At 56.9% G+C, this 12,500-nt stretch overlaps 2 non-coding genes and 1 pseudogene across 2 annotated transcripts; all 3 read right to left on the bottom strand.

The window, feature by feature from the left end:
- LOC124589208 overlaps window positions 1-5,238 on the bottom strand; it is a 7,955-nt pseudogene extending 2,717 nt beyond the window's left edge.
- A 188-nt stretch (window positions 5,239-5,426) lies between these two features.
- On the bottom strand, window positions 5,427-5,581 carry LOC124589210. Its single transcript, XR_006976009.1, has one exon. It is a non-coding gene; the product is annotated as a 5.8S ribosomal RNA (ribosomal RNA).
- A 351-nt stretch (window positions 5,582-5,932) lies between these two features.
- LOC124589201 lies at window positions 5,933-7,842 on the bottom strand. Its single transcript, XR_006976002.1, has one exon. It is a non-coding gene; the product is annotated as a small subunit ribosomal RNA (ribosomal RNA).
- Window positions 7,843-12,500: the final 4,658 nt, after the last annotated feature.

Genomic DNA, 12,500 nt, shown 5'->3' with positions numbered 1-12,500 from the left:
AGGCGCTGTTGCGGCTTGAGCGGAGCTCGGGAGATGACGTCCAGCTGCTCCACCAGGTGGCGTCGTGGGTTGAAAACGCAGCGACCAGCGGTGGAGAATTGCAGTCCCAGGTACCGGAAGGTTTCACCCACACGTAGGGCGGGCACGGTGGCGTTGCCCGCTTTGAAGGTAACGTCGGCGTCGACCTTCACCTTCTTGTCGCGCCCAGACGCGACTAAGGCGAGGGTGAAACACTTCCGGGCGTTGATCTGCAGCCCCAGATGGGCGAGGGCTGCGACGGCTGCGTCGATGAGGGACTGCAATCCCCTCGCGGTCGATGCAAAAAGCAGGACGTCATCTGCGAAGGCCGCAGCGTTAACTCTGCGACCAAGGATCCGAGCTCCGATGTGGGAGGGAAGTTGACTCAAAACATAGTCCACCGCGAAATTGAAAAGGAGGGGGGAGAGGGGGTCACCCTGACGCACACCCCTAGCCGGCTGCAGGGGCACGCCCACGTCGGCGCCGCCCGCTATCACCGTCGTGCTACCCTCGTAACACCTTCCGACGTACTCAATAAAGCAATCCGGCAGGCCATGAGCCCTCAGCACGGGGCGGAGGGCGGCATGGTCCACCGAATCGAACGCTTTAGAGACGTCGATCGATGCCACAAAAACAGAGCGACAGGAGCGGACTGCGTCGGTGAGAGCAGTGTCCAAGATGAAGGTGTTTTCCAACATCCCATCCCGGGGGATGAATGCCCGCTGACGTTCGTCCACAGCACATGCACGCATCAGGCGTGACGCGAGAACCTTGTGGAAGGTCCGCGCCAACACCGAGCAGACCGTAATGGGGCGAAAGTCAGCGGGGGATGTTGGTGCAGCCGTTTTGGGGAGAAGTGACGTCCGGGCGCGAAGCAGACGCTCGGGGAGGGCGCGGGCCAGGAGGAAGAGGTTCAAGAGTTTCACCAGGACTTCATGCGGCAGGCGCCGCAGCTCCGCTGGAGTCAGGCCGTCCGGCCCGGCTGCCGATCCCCTGGGCGGCAAGGCAGCAGCGACCTCCTCACGTGTGACCGGCCCCCATAGGCACTCAGGAGCGACAGGCTCCGAGTGCGGGAGAAGGCGGTCACGGATGAAGCCGGCGGTGGAGATCGGCTTCTTCGTGAAGAGGTCCGCCCAGAAGTCCAGCAGACCGGGGATGTCGGGTGGCGGCTGCAGCAGGGTGCCGTCCAGCAAGCCGCGCACGCAACGCGCACGCGACCTACGGAAGGCGTCCTGTGTCCGCGCGTATTCCCAGCGGCGCCGCTTGCGCTTCTGCAGCGGCGGGGCGGCAGGCGGCCGCTTGGATGGTTGGCGCGGCCGCTGTGTCCTGGTGATCGACCTCTCCCCCCTGGACCCGACCGACGCAAGGGCATCCGGGAGCATGCCCAGGATGACATCGGGCGGCGTGCCCCGCCCCAGACCAATGACTCGATCCAGGGCAGAGAAACGCTGGGCGGAAGCAGGTAGCCCCGCCAGATGCTCCCAGATGGCGGCGTCAGTCGGCCCCTCCGGCGGCGGCCCGGTGGTGTCGGCCGCGAAGTCCTCGGCTGCGTCGACGGGCGGCGCAGCGGCCTCGCCCGCGTCAGGCAGCGAGCTCGCTGCTCCACGGCGGGACGCCGGCTCTTCACCCCGACCGATCTCAAGTGCCTCCATGAATTGGCGGACAAGCTGCTTGTGGGCAGCTTGCCGCCGTCGGCACTTGATTGCCTCAAGCGTTCGGTCGGGGAACATCCTGGTAAGTTCTTGATTTACAAAGAAGAACCGGGCGTCCCTCTCCAGGAACAGTTCGGCCTCTGCCTTGGCGAGCGACAGGACTTCTTCCTCCGTCCACCTCGCGCGATGCCTCTCCGTCACGATCTCAGCGTTGGCGGCCGCAGGGTGTTGGCGGCGGCGATGGACCCCGAGACCGTTCTTCGTGGTAAAAGTGCGGTGGCACTCACTGCAAGCAAAGGGAGCTACACAAACTATCGCATTTTCGTTACGGCCGGTTGGCCGGATAGGTGCTGGGGTAGCTGGGGTGGCACCTTCAGCGGAAGGGCCACCATCTCTTGTTTCTTGTCGGCTGCCCCCAACTATAAAGGGATAATGCGAGGGGGGGCTGGTAACCCCCCCAAGCCCCTGGTGCGGTCTTCCACTCTGCAAAAATCAGCGGGCCCACGAGAAGGGGAGAAGACCGCAGGAGAGGAGAGGCTAAGAGGGCTAGGCCCATGTATTGCGCATCACTCTCCCTGTAACTATAACCCAAGGAAGGCACCTCGCAGCAGCAGCACGACTACATCAAGACCGCACTTCGAAAAGCCAAGTCCGGATGCAGCCACACCGCCGCCACTTGGCCACCTTAAGAGAGTCATAGTTACTCCCGCCGTTTACCCGCGCTTGCTTGAATTTCTTCACGTTGACATTCAGAGCACTGGGCAGAAATCACATTGCGTCAACACCCGCTAGGGCCATCGCAATGCTTTGTTTTAATTAGACAGTCGGATTCCCCCAGTCCGTGCCAGTTCTGAGTTGATCGTTGAATGGCGGCCGAAGAGAATCCGCGCACCCGCGCGCCCCCGGAGGAGCACGCTAAGGCGGACGCGGCCTCGCAGCAAGGAAGATCCGTGGGAGGCCAAGGCACGGGACCGAGCTCGGATCCTGCACGCAGGTTGAAGCACCGGGGCGCGAACGCCGCGCAGGCGCGCGCATCCTGCACCGCCGGCCAGCACGAGGCCAACCAACGGCGAGAGCAGACCACGCCCGCGCTAAACGCCCGCACTTACCGGCACCCCTACGGCACTCACCTCGCCCAGGCCCGGCACGTTAGCGCTGACCCACTTCCCGACCAAGCCCGACACGCCCCGATCCTCAGAGCCAATCCTTATCCCGAAGTTACGGATCCAATTTGCCGACTTCCCTTACCTACATTATTCTATCGACTAGAGGCTCTTCACCTTGGAGACCTGCTGCGGATATGGGTACGAACCGGCGCGACACCTCCACGTGGCCCTCTCCCGGATTTTCAAGGTCCGAGGGGAAGATCGGGACACCGCCGCAACTGCGGTGCTCTTCGCGTTCCAAACCCTATCTCCCTGCTAGAGGATTCCAGGGAACTCGAACGCTCATGCAGAAAAGAAAACTCTTCCCCGATCTCCCGACGGCGTCTCCGGGTCCTTTTGGGTTACCCCGACGAGCATCTCTAAAAGAGGGGCCCGACTTGTATCGGTTCCGCTGCCGGGTTCCGGAATAGGAACCGGATTCCCTTTCGCCCAACGGGGGCCAGCACAAAGTGCATCATGCTATGACGGCCCCCATCAACATCGGATTTCTCCTAGGGCTTAGGATCGACTGACTCGTGTGCAACGGCTGTTCACACGAAACCCTTCTCCGCGTCAGCCCTCCAGGGCCTCGCTGGAGTATTTGCTACTACCACCAAGATCTGCACCGACGGCGGCTCCAGGCAGGCTCACGCCCAGACCCTTCTGCGCCCACCGCCGCGACCCTCCTACTCGTCAGGGCTTCGCGGCCGGCCGCAAGGACCGGCCATGACTGCCAGACTGACGGCCGAGTATAGGCACGACGCTTCAGCGCCATCCATTTTCAGGGCTAGTTGCTTCGGCAGGTGAGTTGTTACACACTCCTTAGCGGATTCCGACTTCCATGGCCACCGTCCTGCTGTCTTAAGCAACCAACGCCTTTCATGGTTTCCCATGAGCGTCGATTCGGGCGCCTTAACTCGGCGTTTGGTTCATCCCACAGCGCCAGTTCTGCTTACCAAAAGTGGCCCACTTGGCACTCCGATCCGAGTCGTTTGCTCGCGGCTTCAGCATATCAAGCAAGCCGGAGATCTCACCCATTTAAAGTTTGAGAATAGGTTGAGGTCGTTTCGGCCCCAAGGCCTCTAATCATTCGCTTTACCGGATGAGACTCGTACGAGCACCAGCTATCCTGAGGGAAACTTCGGAGGGAACCAGCTACTAGATGGTTCGATTAGTCTTTCGCCCCTATACCCAGCTCCGACGATCGATTTGCACGTCAGAATCGCTACGGACCTCCATCAGGGTTTCCCCTGACTTCGTCCTGGCCAGGCATAGTTCACCATCTTTCGGGTCCCAACGTGTACGCTCTAGGTGCGCCTCACCTCGCAATGAGGACGAGACGCCCCGGGAGTGCGGAGGCCGCCGCCCCGTGAAGGGCGGGGAAGCCCCATCCTCCCTCGGCCCGCGCAAGGCGAGACCTTCACTTTCATTACGCCTTTAGGTTTCGTACAGCCCAATGACTCGCGCACATGTTAGACTCCTTGGTCCGTGTTTCAAGACGGGTCGTGAAATTGTCCAAAGCTGAAGCGCCGCTGACGGGAGCGATTATTCCGCCCGAGAGCATCCCGAGCCAACAGCGGCGCGGGTCCGGGGCCGGGCCAGGTAGGTCCGTCATCCGGGAAGAACCGCGCGCGCTTGCCGGGAGCCCGAGCGCCCAAAGGGGCGAATCGACTCCTCCAGATATACCGCCGGGCAGCCAGCCAGGACACCGGGGCTCTGCCCAACAGACGCGAACCGAGGCCCGCGGAAGGACAGGCTGCGCACCCGGGCCGTAGGCCGGCACCCAGCGGGTCGCGACGTCCTACTAGGGGAGAAGTGCGGCCCACCGCACACCGGAACGGCCCCACCCCGCGGCGAGTGGAAAGGCAACCGGACACGACCCCGCCGCGGATTGCTCCGCGCGGGCGGCCGGCCCCATCTGCCGAGGGCGGAGGCCTGTGGCCGGATGGGCGTGAATCTCACCCGTTCGACCTTTCGGACTTCTCACGTTTACCCCAGAACGGTTTCACGTACTTTTGAACTCTCTCTTCAAAGTTCTTTTCAACTTTCCCTCACGGTACTTGTTCGCTATCGGTCTCGTGGTCATATTTAGTCTCAGATGGAGTTTACCACCCACTTGGAGCTGCACTCTCAAGCAACCCGACTCGAAGGAGAGGTCCCGCCGACGCTCGCACCGGCCGCTACGGGCCTGGCACCCTCTACGGGCCGTGGCCTCATTCAAGTTGGACTTGGGCTCGGCGCGAGGCGTCGGGGTAGTGGACCCTCCCAAACACCACATGCCACGACAGGCGGCAGCCTGCGGGGTTCGGTGCTGGACTCTTCCCTGTTCGCTCGCCGCTACTGGGGGAATCCTTGTTAGTTTCTTTTCCTCCGCTTAGTAATATGCTTAAATTCAGCGGGTAGTCTCGCCTGCTCTGAGGTCGTTGTACGAGGTGTCGCACGCCACACCGCCAGCCGGCTGTGCACGCTACCGAGTAAGTACCGGTATGCGAACCGCCAGGCGACGGGCGCGCATCGCACGTTTCAGGAGGCGCGGCCGGCCCCACAGGCGGCCGCGACGCTCCCAGGTCTGCGAAGCGGGGCAAACGCCGCGCGCTTCAGTATACGTAGCCGACCCTCAGCCAGACGTGGCCCGGGAACGGAATCCATGGACCGCAATGTGCGTTCGAAACGTCGATGTTCATGTGTCCTGCAGTTCACATGTCGACGCGCAATTTGCTGCGTTCTTCATCGACCCACGAGCCGAGTGATCCACCGTCCTGGGTGATCTTTTCTTAGTTTCCACTGTCTCTTTCAAGACAGTTGCATAGGCGGGACGTAGGCGTGTGGCGGCCCCTGTTCAAGCGTTCTGTGTCCAACGGCCTCACGGCCGATGGGCGTCGTACGGCTCCACACCGGAGCGGACAGGCAGTCGGGCGAAAGTCATTCAAAACCGGCGCCAGGCGCCAGGTGCCGCAGGCCAGCCGCTCCAGCGCTTCAGCGCTCGTACCACACAACATTGGCGTTAGTTTTGAGAAGCACGCGTGGTTCCGCACGCGGCGCACGGCTACTGCGAGCCGTACAGGTAGCGTGTTGCGCGACACGACACGCACATCGAACGACATGCAGTCTAGTCGGTAATGATCCTTCCGCAGGTTCACCTACGGAAACCTTGTTACGACTTTTACTTCCTCTAAATGATCAAGTTTGGTCATCTTTCCGGTAGCATCGGCAACGACAGAGTCAATGCCGCGTACCAGTCCGAAGACCTCACTAAATCATTCAATCGGTAGTAGCGACGGGCGGTGTGTACAAAGGGCAGGGACGTAATCAACGCGAGCTTATGACTCGCGCTTACTGGGAATTCCTCGTTCATGGGGAACAATTGCAAGCCCCAATCCCTAGCACGAAGGAGGTTCAGCGGGTTACCCCGACCTTTCGGCCTAGGAAGACACGCTGATTCCTTCAGTGTAGCGCGCGTGCGGCCCAGAACATCTAAGGGCATCACAGACCTGTTATTGCTCAATCTCGTGCGGCTAGAAGCCGCCTGTCCCTCTAAGAAGAAAAGTAATCGCTGACAGCACGAAGGATGTCACGCGACTAGTTAGCAGGCTAGAGTCTCGTTCGTTATCGGAATTAACCAGACAAATCGCTCCACCAACTAAGAACGGCCATGCACCACCACCCACCGAATCAAGAAAGAGCTATCAATCTGTCAATCCTTCCGGTGTCCGGGCCTGGTGAGGTTTCCCGTGTTGAGTCAAATTAAGCCGCAGGCTCCACTCCTGGTGGTGCCCTTCCGTCAATTCCTTTAAGTTTCAGCTTTGCAACCATACTTCCCCCGGAACCCAAAAGCTTTGGTTTCCCGGAGGCTGCCCGCCGAGTCATCGGAGGAACTGCGGCGGATCGCTGGCTGGCATCGTTTATGGTTAGAACTAGGGCGGTATCTGATCGCCTTCGAACCTCTAACTTTCGTTCTTGATTAATGAAAACATACTTGGCAAATGCTTTCGCTTCTGTTCGTCTTGCGACGATCCAAGAATTTCACCTCTAACGTCGCAATACGAATGCCCCCGCCTGTCCCTATTAATCATTACCTCGGGTTCCGAAAACCAACAAAATAGAACCGAGGTCCTATTCCATTATTCCATGCACACAGTATTCAGGCGGGCTTGCCTGCTTTAAGCACTCTAATTTGTTCAAAGTAAACGTGCCGGCCCACCGAGACACTCACTCAAGAGCACCCTGGTAGGATTGCAACGGGGTCCGCCTCGGGACGCACGAGCACGCACGAGGCGCGTCGCACGCCTTCGGCTCGCCCCACCGGCAGGACGTCCCACGATACATGCCAGTTAAACACCGACGGGCGGTGAACCAACAGCGTGGGACACAAATCCAACTACGAGCTTTTTAACCGCAACAACTTTAATATACGCTATTGGAGCTGGAATTACCGCGGCTGCTGGCACCAGACTTGCCCTCCAATAGATACTCGTTAAAGGATTTAAAGTGTACTCATTCCGATTACGGGGCCTCGGATGAGTCCCGTATCGTTATTTTTCGTCACTACCTCCCCGTGCCGGGAGTGGGTAATTTGCGCGCCTGCTGCCTTCCTTGGATGTGGTAGCCGTTTCTCAGGCTCCCTCTCCGGAATCGAACCCTGATTCCCCGTTACCCGTTACAACCATGGTAGGCGCAGAACCTACCATCGACAGTTGATAAGGCAGACATTTGAAAGATGCGTCGCCGGTACGAGGACCGTGCGATCAGCCCAAAGTTATTCAGAGTCACCAAGGCAAACGGACCGGACGAGCCGACCGATTGGTTTTGATCTAATAAAAGCGTCCCTTCCATCTCTGGTCGGGACTCTGTTTGCATGTATTAGCTCTAGAATTACCACAGTTATCCAAGTAACGTGGGTACGATCTAAGGAACCATAACTGATTTAATGAGCCATTCGCGGTTTCACCTTAATGCGGCTTGTACTGAGACATGCATGGCTTAATCTTTGAGACAAGCATATGACTACTGGCAGGATCAACCAGGGAGCTGCGTCAACTAGAGCTGAGCAGCCGGCCGCCCGGGAGTGTGTCCCGGGGGCCCGCGCGAACACGCAAGCGTCCGCTCAATTATTCTGCAAACAGGAGGAGGCTGAGCTCCCCTGCACAATACACCTCGAAACCCTCTCAGGTCCCGGCGGCGCGCAGCGCCGTCCTAAGTACTTGGTCGGGTTCGAGAGAGGCGCAATCGCCCGGAGTTTGGCGAGTAGACGCTTTAGGTGCGACCACCCGTGCTCCCAACTGAGCTTGCCGCTGCCGACAGAGGCCCGGGAGCGTGCTGTCGTGGCATTGCCGGCGGGAGACAACACGCGCCACCTACGGTGACCGGCAGCTCCAACGCCAGCGCCACAGAAGGACAAAAGCCCCACTTGGGTGCCGAAGCGAACTCTCCCAGCACAGCGCACGCGCCAACACGTCCGCACAGCTGCGATACAAACCACCTGCGAGAACCGCAGAGGCGACCGAGCAGCAGACGGCGTCGCGGCGCCGAGCGCCGGGCGGCGGCGCATCCTCAGCGCACACAGTCCTCAATCGGACCAGCACACTGCAGATGTCCACCGCGCTTCGCACCGGGCCCGCGAGGACCTACTTTGGCCGCACGGCGCCGCGTGCAGGGTGCGCCGGCGCGCAGCTGCGCCGCCTGCCGCCTCCGTCGGCCGGCGCGCCTGCCACTGGCCGCCCCCACCAGCCGGCTGTAGCGCGTGCGCCCACGCACCGCGCGGCCAGCACGCCGGGAGGCCCCCCCTCACCGGCCGGGGACGGTCCCACCCAGCCACCGCCGCGTATCGCTTCACACCCAGATGCCATTCACGTTCGTGGGCATGGTGGGTATCGCTGGAACAACCGGTTGGTAGCTCAACCGATCGTCGCCATCACTGATTCACCTCTAGCGAGAACAACCGCACCACAACGGTTTACCAGTTGTTCATTTGCATAACGTCACCAGCAAACGTAGGCGTCCATCGCCATTTGCAAATTCAACGATTGTTGCATGCCTGTGTCAGGTGTCACGACACACTATGTCTGCCCACATACACGCAACAACATGTGCACGCTTCGCGAACACGTGGAAGGTGGCCCCCGTACGTATGCGATGTCCATTGCGCGAACGACTGTCAACCGGCCTCTGTCGCATGTCGCAGATGTGGAACGCAGTGCACCATGCTATCACGGTGTGTGAGAAGAGACGACTACGTCTGACAACACGCGCCACTACATCAACAGACGGCTCATGCTGATCGCCATCCAGGGCATACCACACTGCAATCCAGCTCTTATAGGGAGACGACACGTAGCTGAGTGCACAACATTTGGACCGCATGGTTCGCCGTTGTTGGCGCAGTCGTTGTACGGTCACATGTACCACGATGTATCATTCAGTACATGAGGACCAATGTGCAGTACAGTGTGTGATTTGGACGTACAACATCAGCGGACAGTTGACACAGGCCGTACCACAGCGTAGGCTAAGTGCTTCGCACATGCGAATGCCAATGAACAACTGCAAATGCCAATGAACAACTGCAAAGGGCATTGAGCATGTACGTCCTGCTGCCATCCACATTACAGTGTATAGCTGCAAGGTGTTTAACATGAAGCGATACACTGGGGACCGGGCAGTGCGAGTAGCAAACTATATTGCGGGGGTTGCAGTTAGGCAACACTACACTAATTTAACGCGTCGTATGACAATTACAGAGCAGGTTAAGGCCCAACGTGTGTTGGGTTAAGGCCCAACGTGTGTTGGGTTAAGGCCCAACGTGTGTTGGGTTAAGGCCCAACGTGTGTTGGGTTAAGGCCCAACGTGTGTTGGGTTAAGGCCCAACGTGTGTTGGGTTAAGGCCCAACGTGTGTTGGGTTAAGGCCCAACGTGTGTTGGGTTAAGGCCCAACGTGTGTTGGGTTAAGGCCCAACGTGTGTTGGGTTAAGGCCCAACGTGTGTTGGGTTAAGGCCCAACGTGTGTTGGGTTAAGGCCCAACGTGTGTTGGGTTACGTTAAGGGGCAATGTGGGTTACGTTAAGGGGCAATGTGGGTTACGTTGAGGGGCAATGTGGGTTACGTTACGGCGCAATATAGGTTACGTTACGGCGCAATATAGGTTACGTTAAGGCGCAATATCGGTTACGTTAAGGCGCAATACAGGTTACGTTAAGGCGCAATACAGGTTACGTTAAGGCGCAATACAGGTTACGTTAAGGCGCAATACAGGTTACGTTAAGGCGCAATACAGGTTACGTTAAGGCGCAATACAGGTTACGTTAAGGCGCAATACAGGTTACGTTAAGGCGCAATACAGGTTACGTTAAGGCGCAATACAGGTTACGTTAAGGCGCAATGCAGGTTACGTTAAGGCGCAATGCAGGTTACGTTAAGGCGCAATACAGGTTACGTTAAGGCGCAATACAGGTTACGTTAAGGCGCAATACAGGTTACGTTAAGGCGCAATACAGGTTACGTTAAGGCGCAATACAGGTTACGTTAAGGCGCAATACAGGTTACGTTAAGGCGCAATACAGGTTACGTTAAGGCGCAATACAGGTTACGTTAAGGCGCAATACAGGTTACGTTAAGGCGCAATACAGGTTACGTTAAGGCGCAATACAGGTTACGTTAAGGCGCAATACAGGTTACGTTAAGGCGCAATACAGGTTACGTTAAGGCGCAATACAGGTTACGTTAAGGCGCAATACAGGTTACGTTAAGGCGCAATACAGGTTACGTTAAGGCGCAATACAGGTTACGTTAAGGCGCAATACAGGTTACGTTAAGGCGCAATACAGGTTAGGTTAAGGCGCAATACAGGTTAGGTTAAGGCGCAATACAGGTTAGGTTAAGGTACGACATAGGTTAGGTTAAGGTACGACATAGGTTAGGTTAAGGTACGACATAGGTTAGGTTAAGGTACGACATAGGTTAGGTTAAGGTACGACATAGGTTAGGTTAAGGTACGACATAGGTTAGGTTAAGGTACGACATAGGTTAGGTTAAGGTACGACATAGGTTAGGTTAAGGTACGACATAGGTTAGGTTAAGGTACGACATAGGTTAGGTTAAGGTACGACATAGGTTAGGTTAAGGTACGACATAGGTTAGGTTAAGGTACGACATAGGTTAGGTTAAGGTACGACATAGGTTAGGTTAAGGTACGACATAGGTTAGGTTAAGGTACGACATAGGTTAGGTTAAGGTACGACATAGGTTAGGTTAAGGTACGACATAGGTTAGGTTAAGGTACGACATAGGTTAGGTTAAGGTACGACATAGGTTAGGTTAAGGTACGACATAGGTTAGGTTAAGGTACGACATAGGTTAGGTTAAGGTACGACATAGGTTAGGTTAAGGTACGACATAGGTTAGGTTAAGGTACGACATAGGTTAGGTTAAGGTACGACATAGGTTAGGTTAAGGTACGACATAGGTTAGGTTAAGGTACGACATAGGTTAGGTTAAGGTACGACATAGGTTAGGTTAAGGTACGACATAGGTTAGGTTAAGGTACGACATAGGTTAGGTTACGGTACGACATAGGTTAGGTTACGGTACGACATAGGTTAGGTTACGGTACGACATAGGTTAGGTTACGGTACGACATAGGTTAGGTTACGGTACGACATAGGTTAGGTTACGGTACGACATAGGTTAGGTTACGGTACGACATAGGTTAGGTTACGGTACGACATAGGTTAGGTTACGGTACGACATAGGTTAGGTTACGGTACGATATAGGTTAGGTTAAGGTACACATTGTTGTAAGGAAAGGTTTAATGGGTGGCGGGGCGGGGCGGCCGGTTTGTTGATTGTGATTATAGTAAGTGGATGCCTGCGGCATCATCTGATTTGCCACGTCAGGATGCACCTTTGGCTCATGACAGGCGGCGCTCTCATTCCATGCTTGTGGCAGACCTGTGTCTTTCATTCCTGCCATTGTTTGTGTGCTGTGAGAGGAGGCAGTATTGTGATGTTGGGTGCACCCCTGTGTAGGACATGTGTGGGTGTTGGTGGCTTGGCTGAGCAATGGTGGTTGTCGGGTGGGTGGGATATTCTGTTTTCTGAGTGGACCTCCCAGTCTGGTTATGACAGTGTGGATTGTCTAATGTGGCGGAGAGGATGCACTGGGTGTTGTTCCATGCTGGTGCTTACATATTGTCTGTGTGCGTGTTACAGGCAGAGAGTAGTGCGTGATAAGGGTGTGTGGCTGACGTGTGGTTGTGATTGTGAGCAGAGTCTTTCAGCATGTATACGGACAGTTGTATACATTATCTGTATTCTGATGGCTCTATCTATTACTAATCAGCGCCGTGTATACGTTTAATCCGGTTCCAGTCGAAACTGTTGTATCTCTGTACATTAGTGACACGGCGAGCCCGCTATGTAGTTACTCGTCTCGGCAGCTTCCACCGGTGTATGGCAAATGATTATAAGGAATCAGTCTAGTCGTCAATACCGATGGTGTGACGTCACATGTCTGGGGTGGGGGACGCTGCGCCCTTCCGGTGGGTCATGGCCTAGAAAGACTCTTCCCACGCAGGGGGGCGTGGACTGTCATTGACTCTTCCAGGTAATATACTTGCCGTACGTTCTTGCGACTGCGAGTGCAACGCTCACCGGTACCGACATGGATGGAGCGCCTCCTAGCTGACCGCTC

The sequence above is a fragment of the Schistocerca americana genome, unplaced genomic scaffold, assembly GCF_021461395.2.
Source record: "Schistocerca americana isolate TAMUIC-IGC-003095 unplaced genomic scaffold, iqSchAmer2.1 HiC_scaffold_690, whole genome shotgun sequence".
Taxonomy (NCBI): domain Eukaryota; kingdom Metazoa; phylum Arthropoda; class Insecta; order Orthoptera; family Acrididae; genus Schistocerca; species Schistocerca americana.
This window is presented reverse-complemented; position numbering and strand designations above follow the sequence as displayed.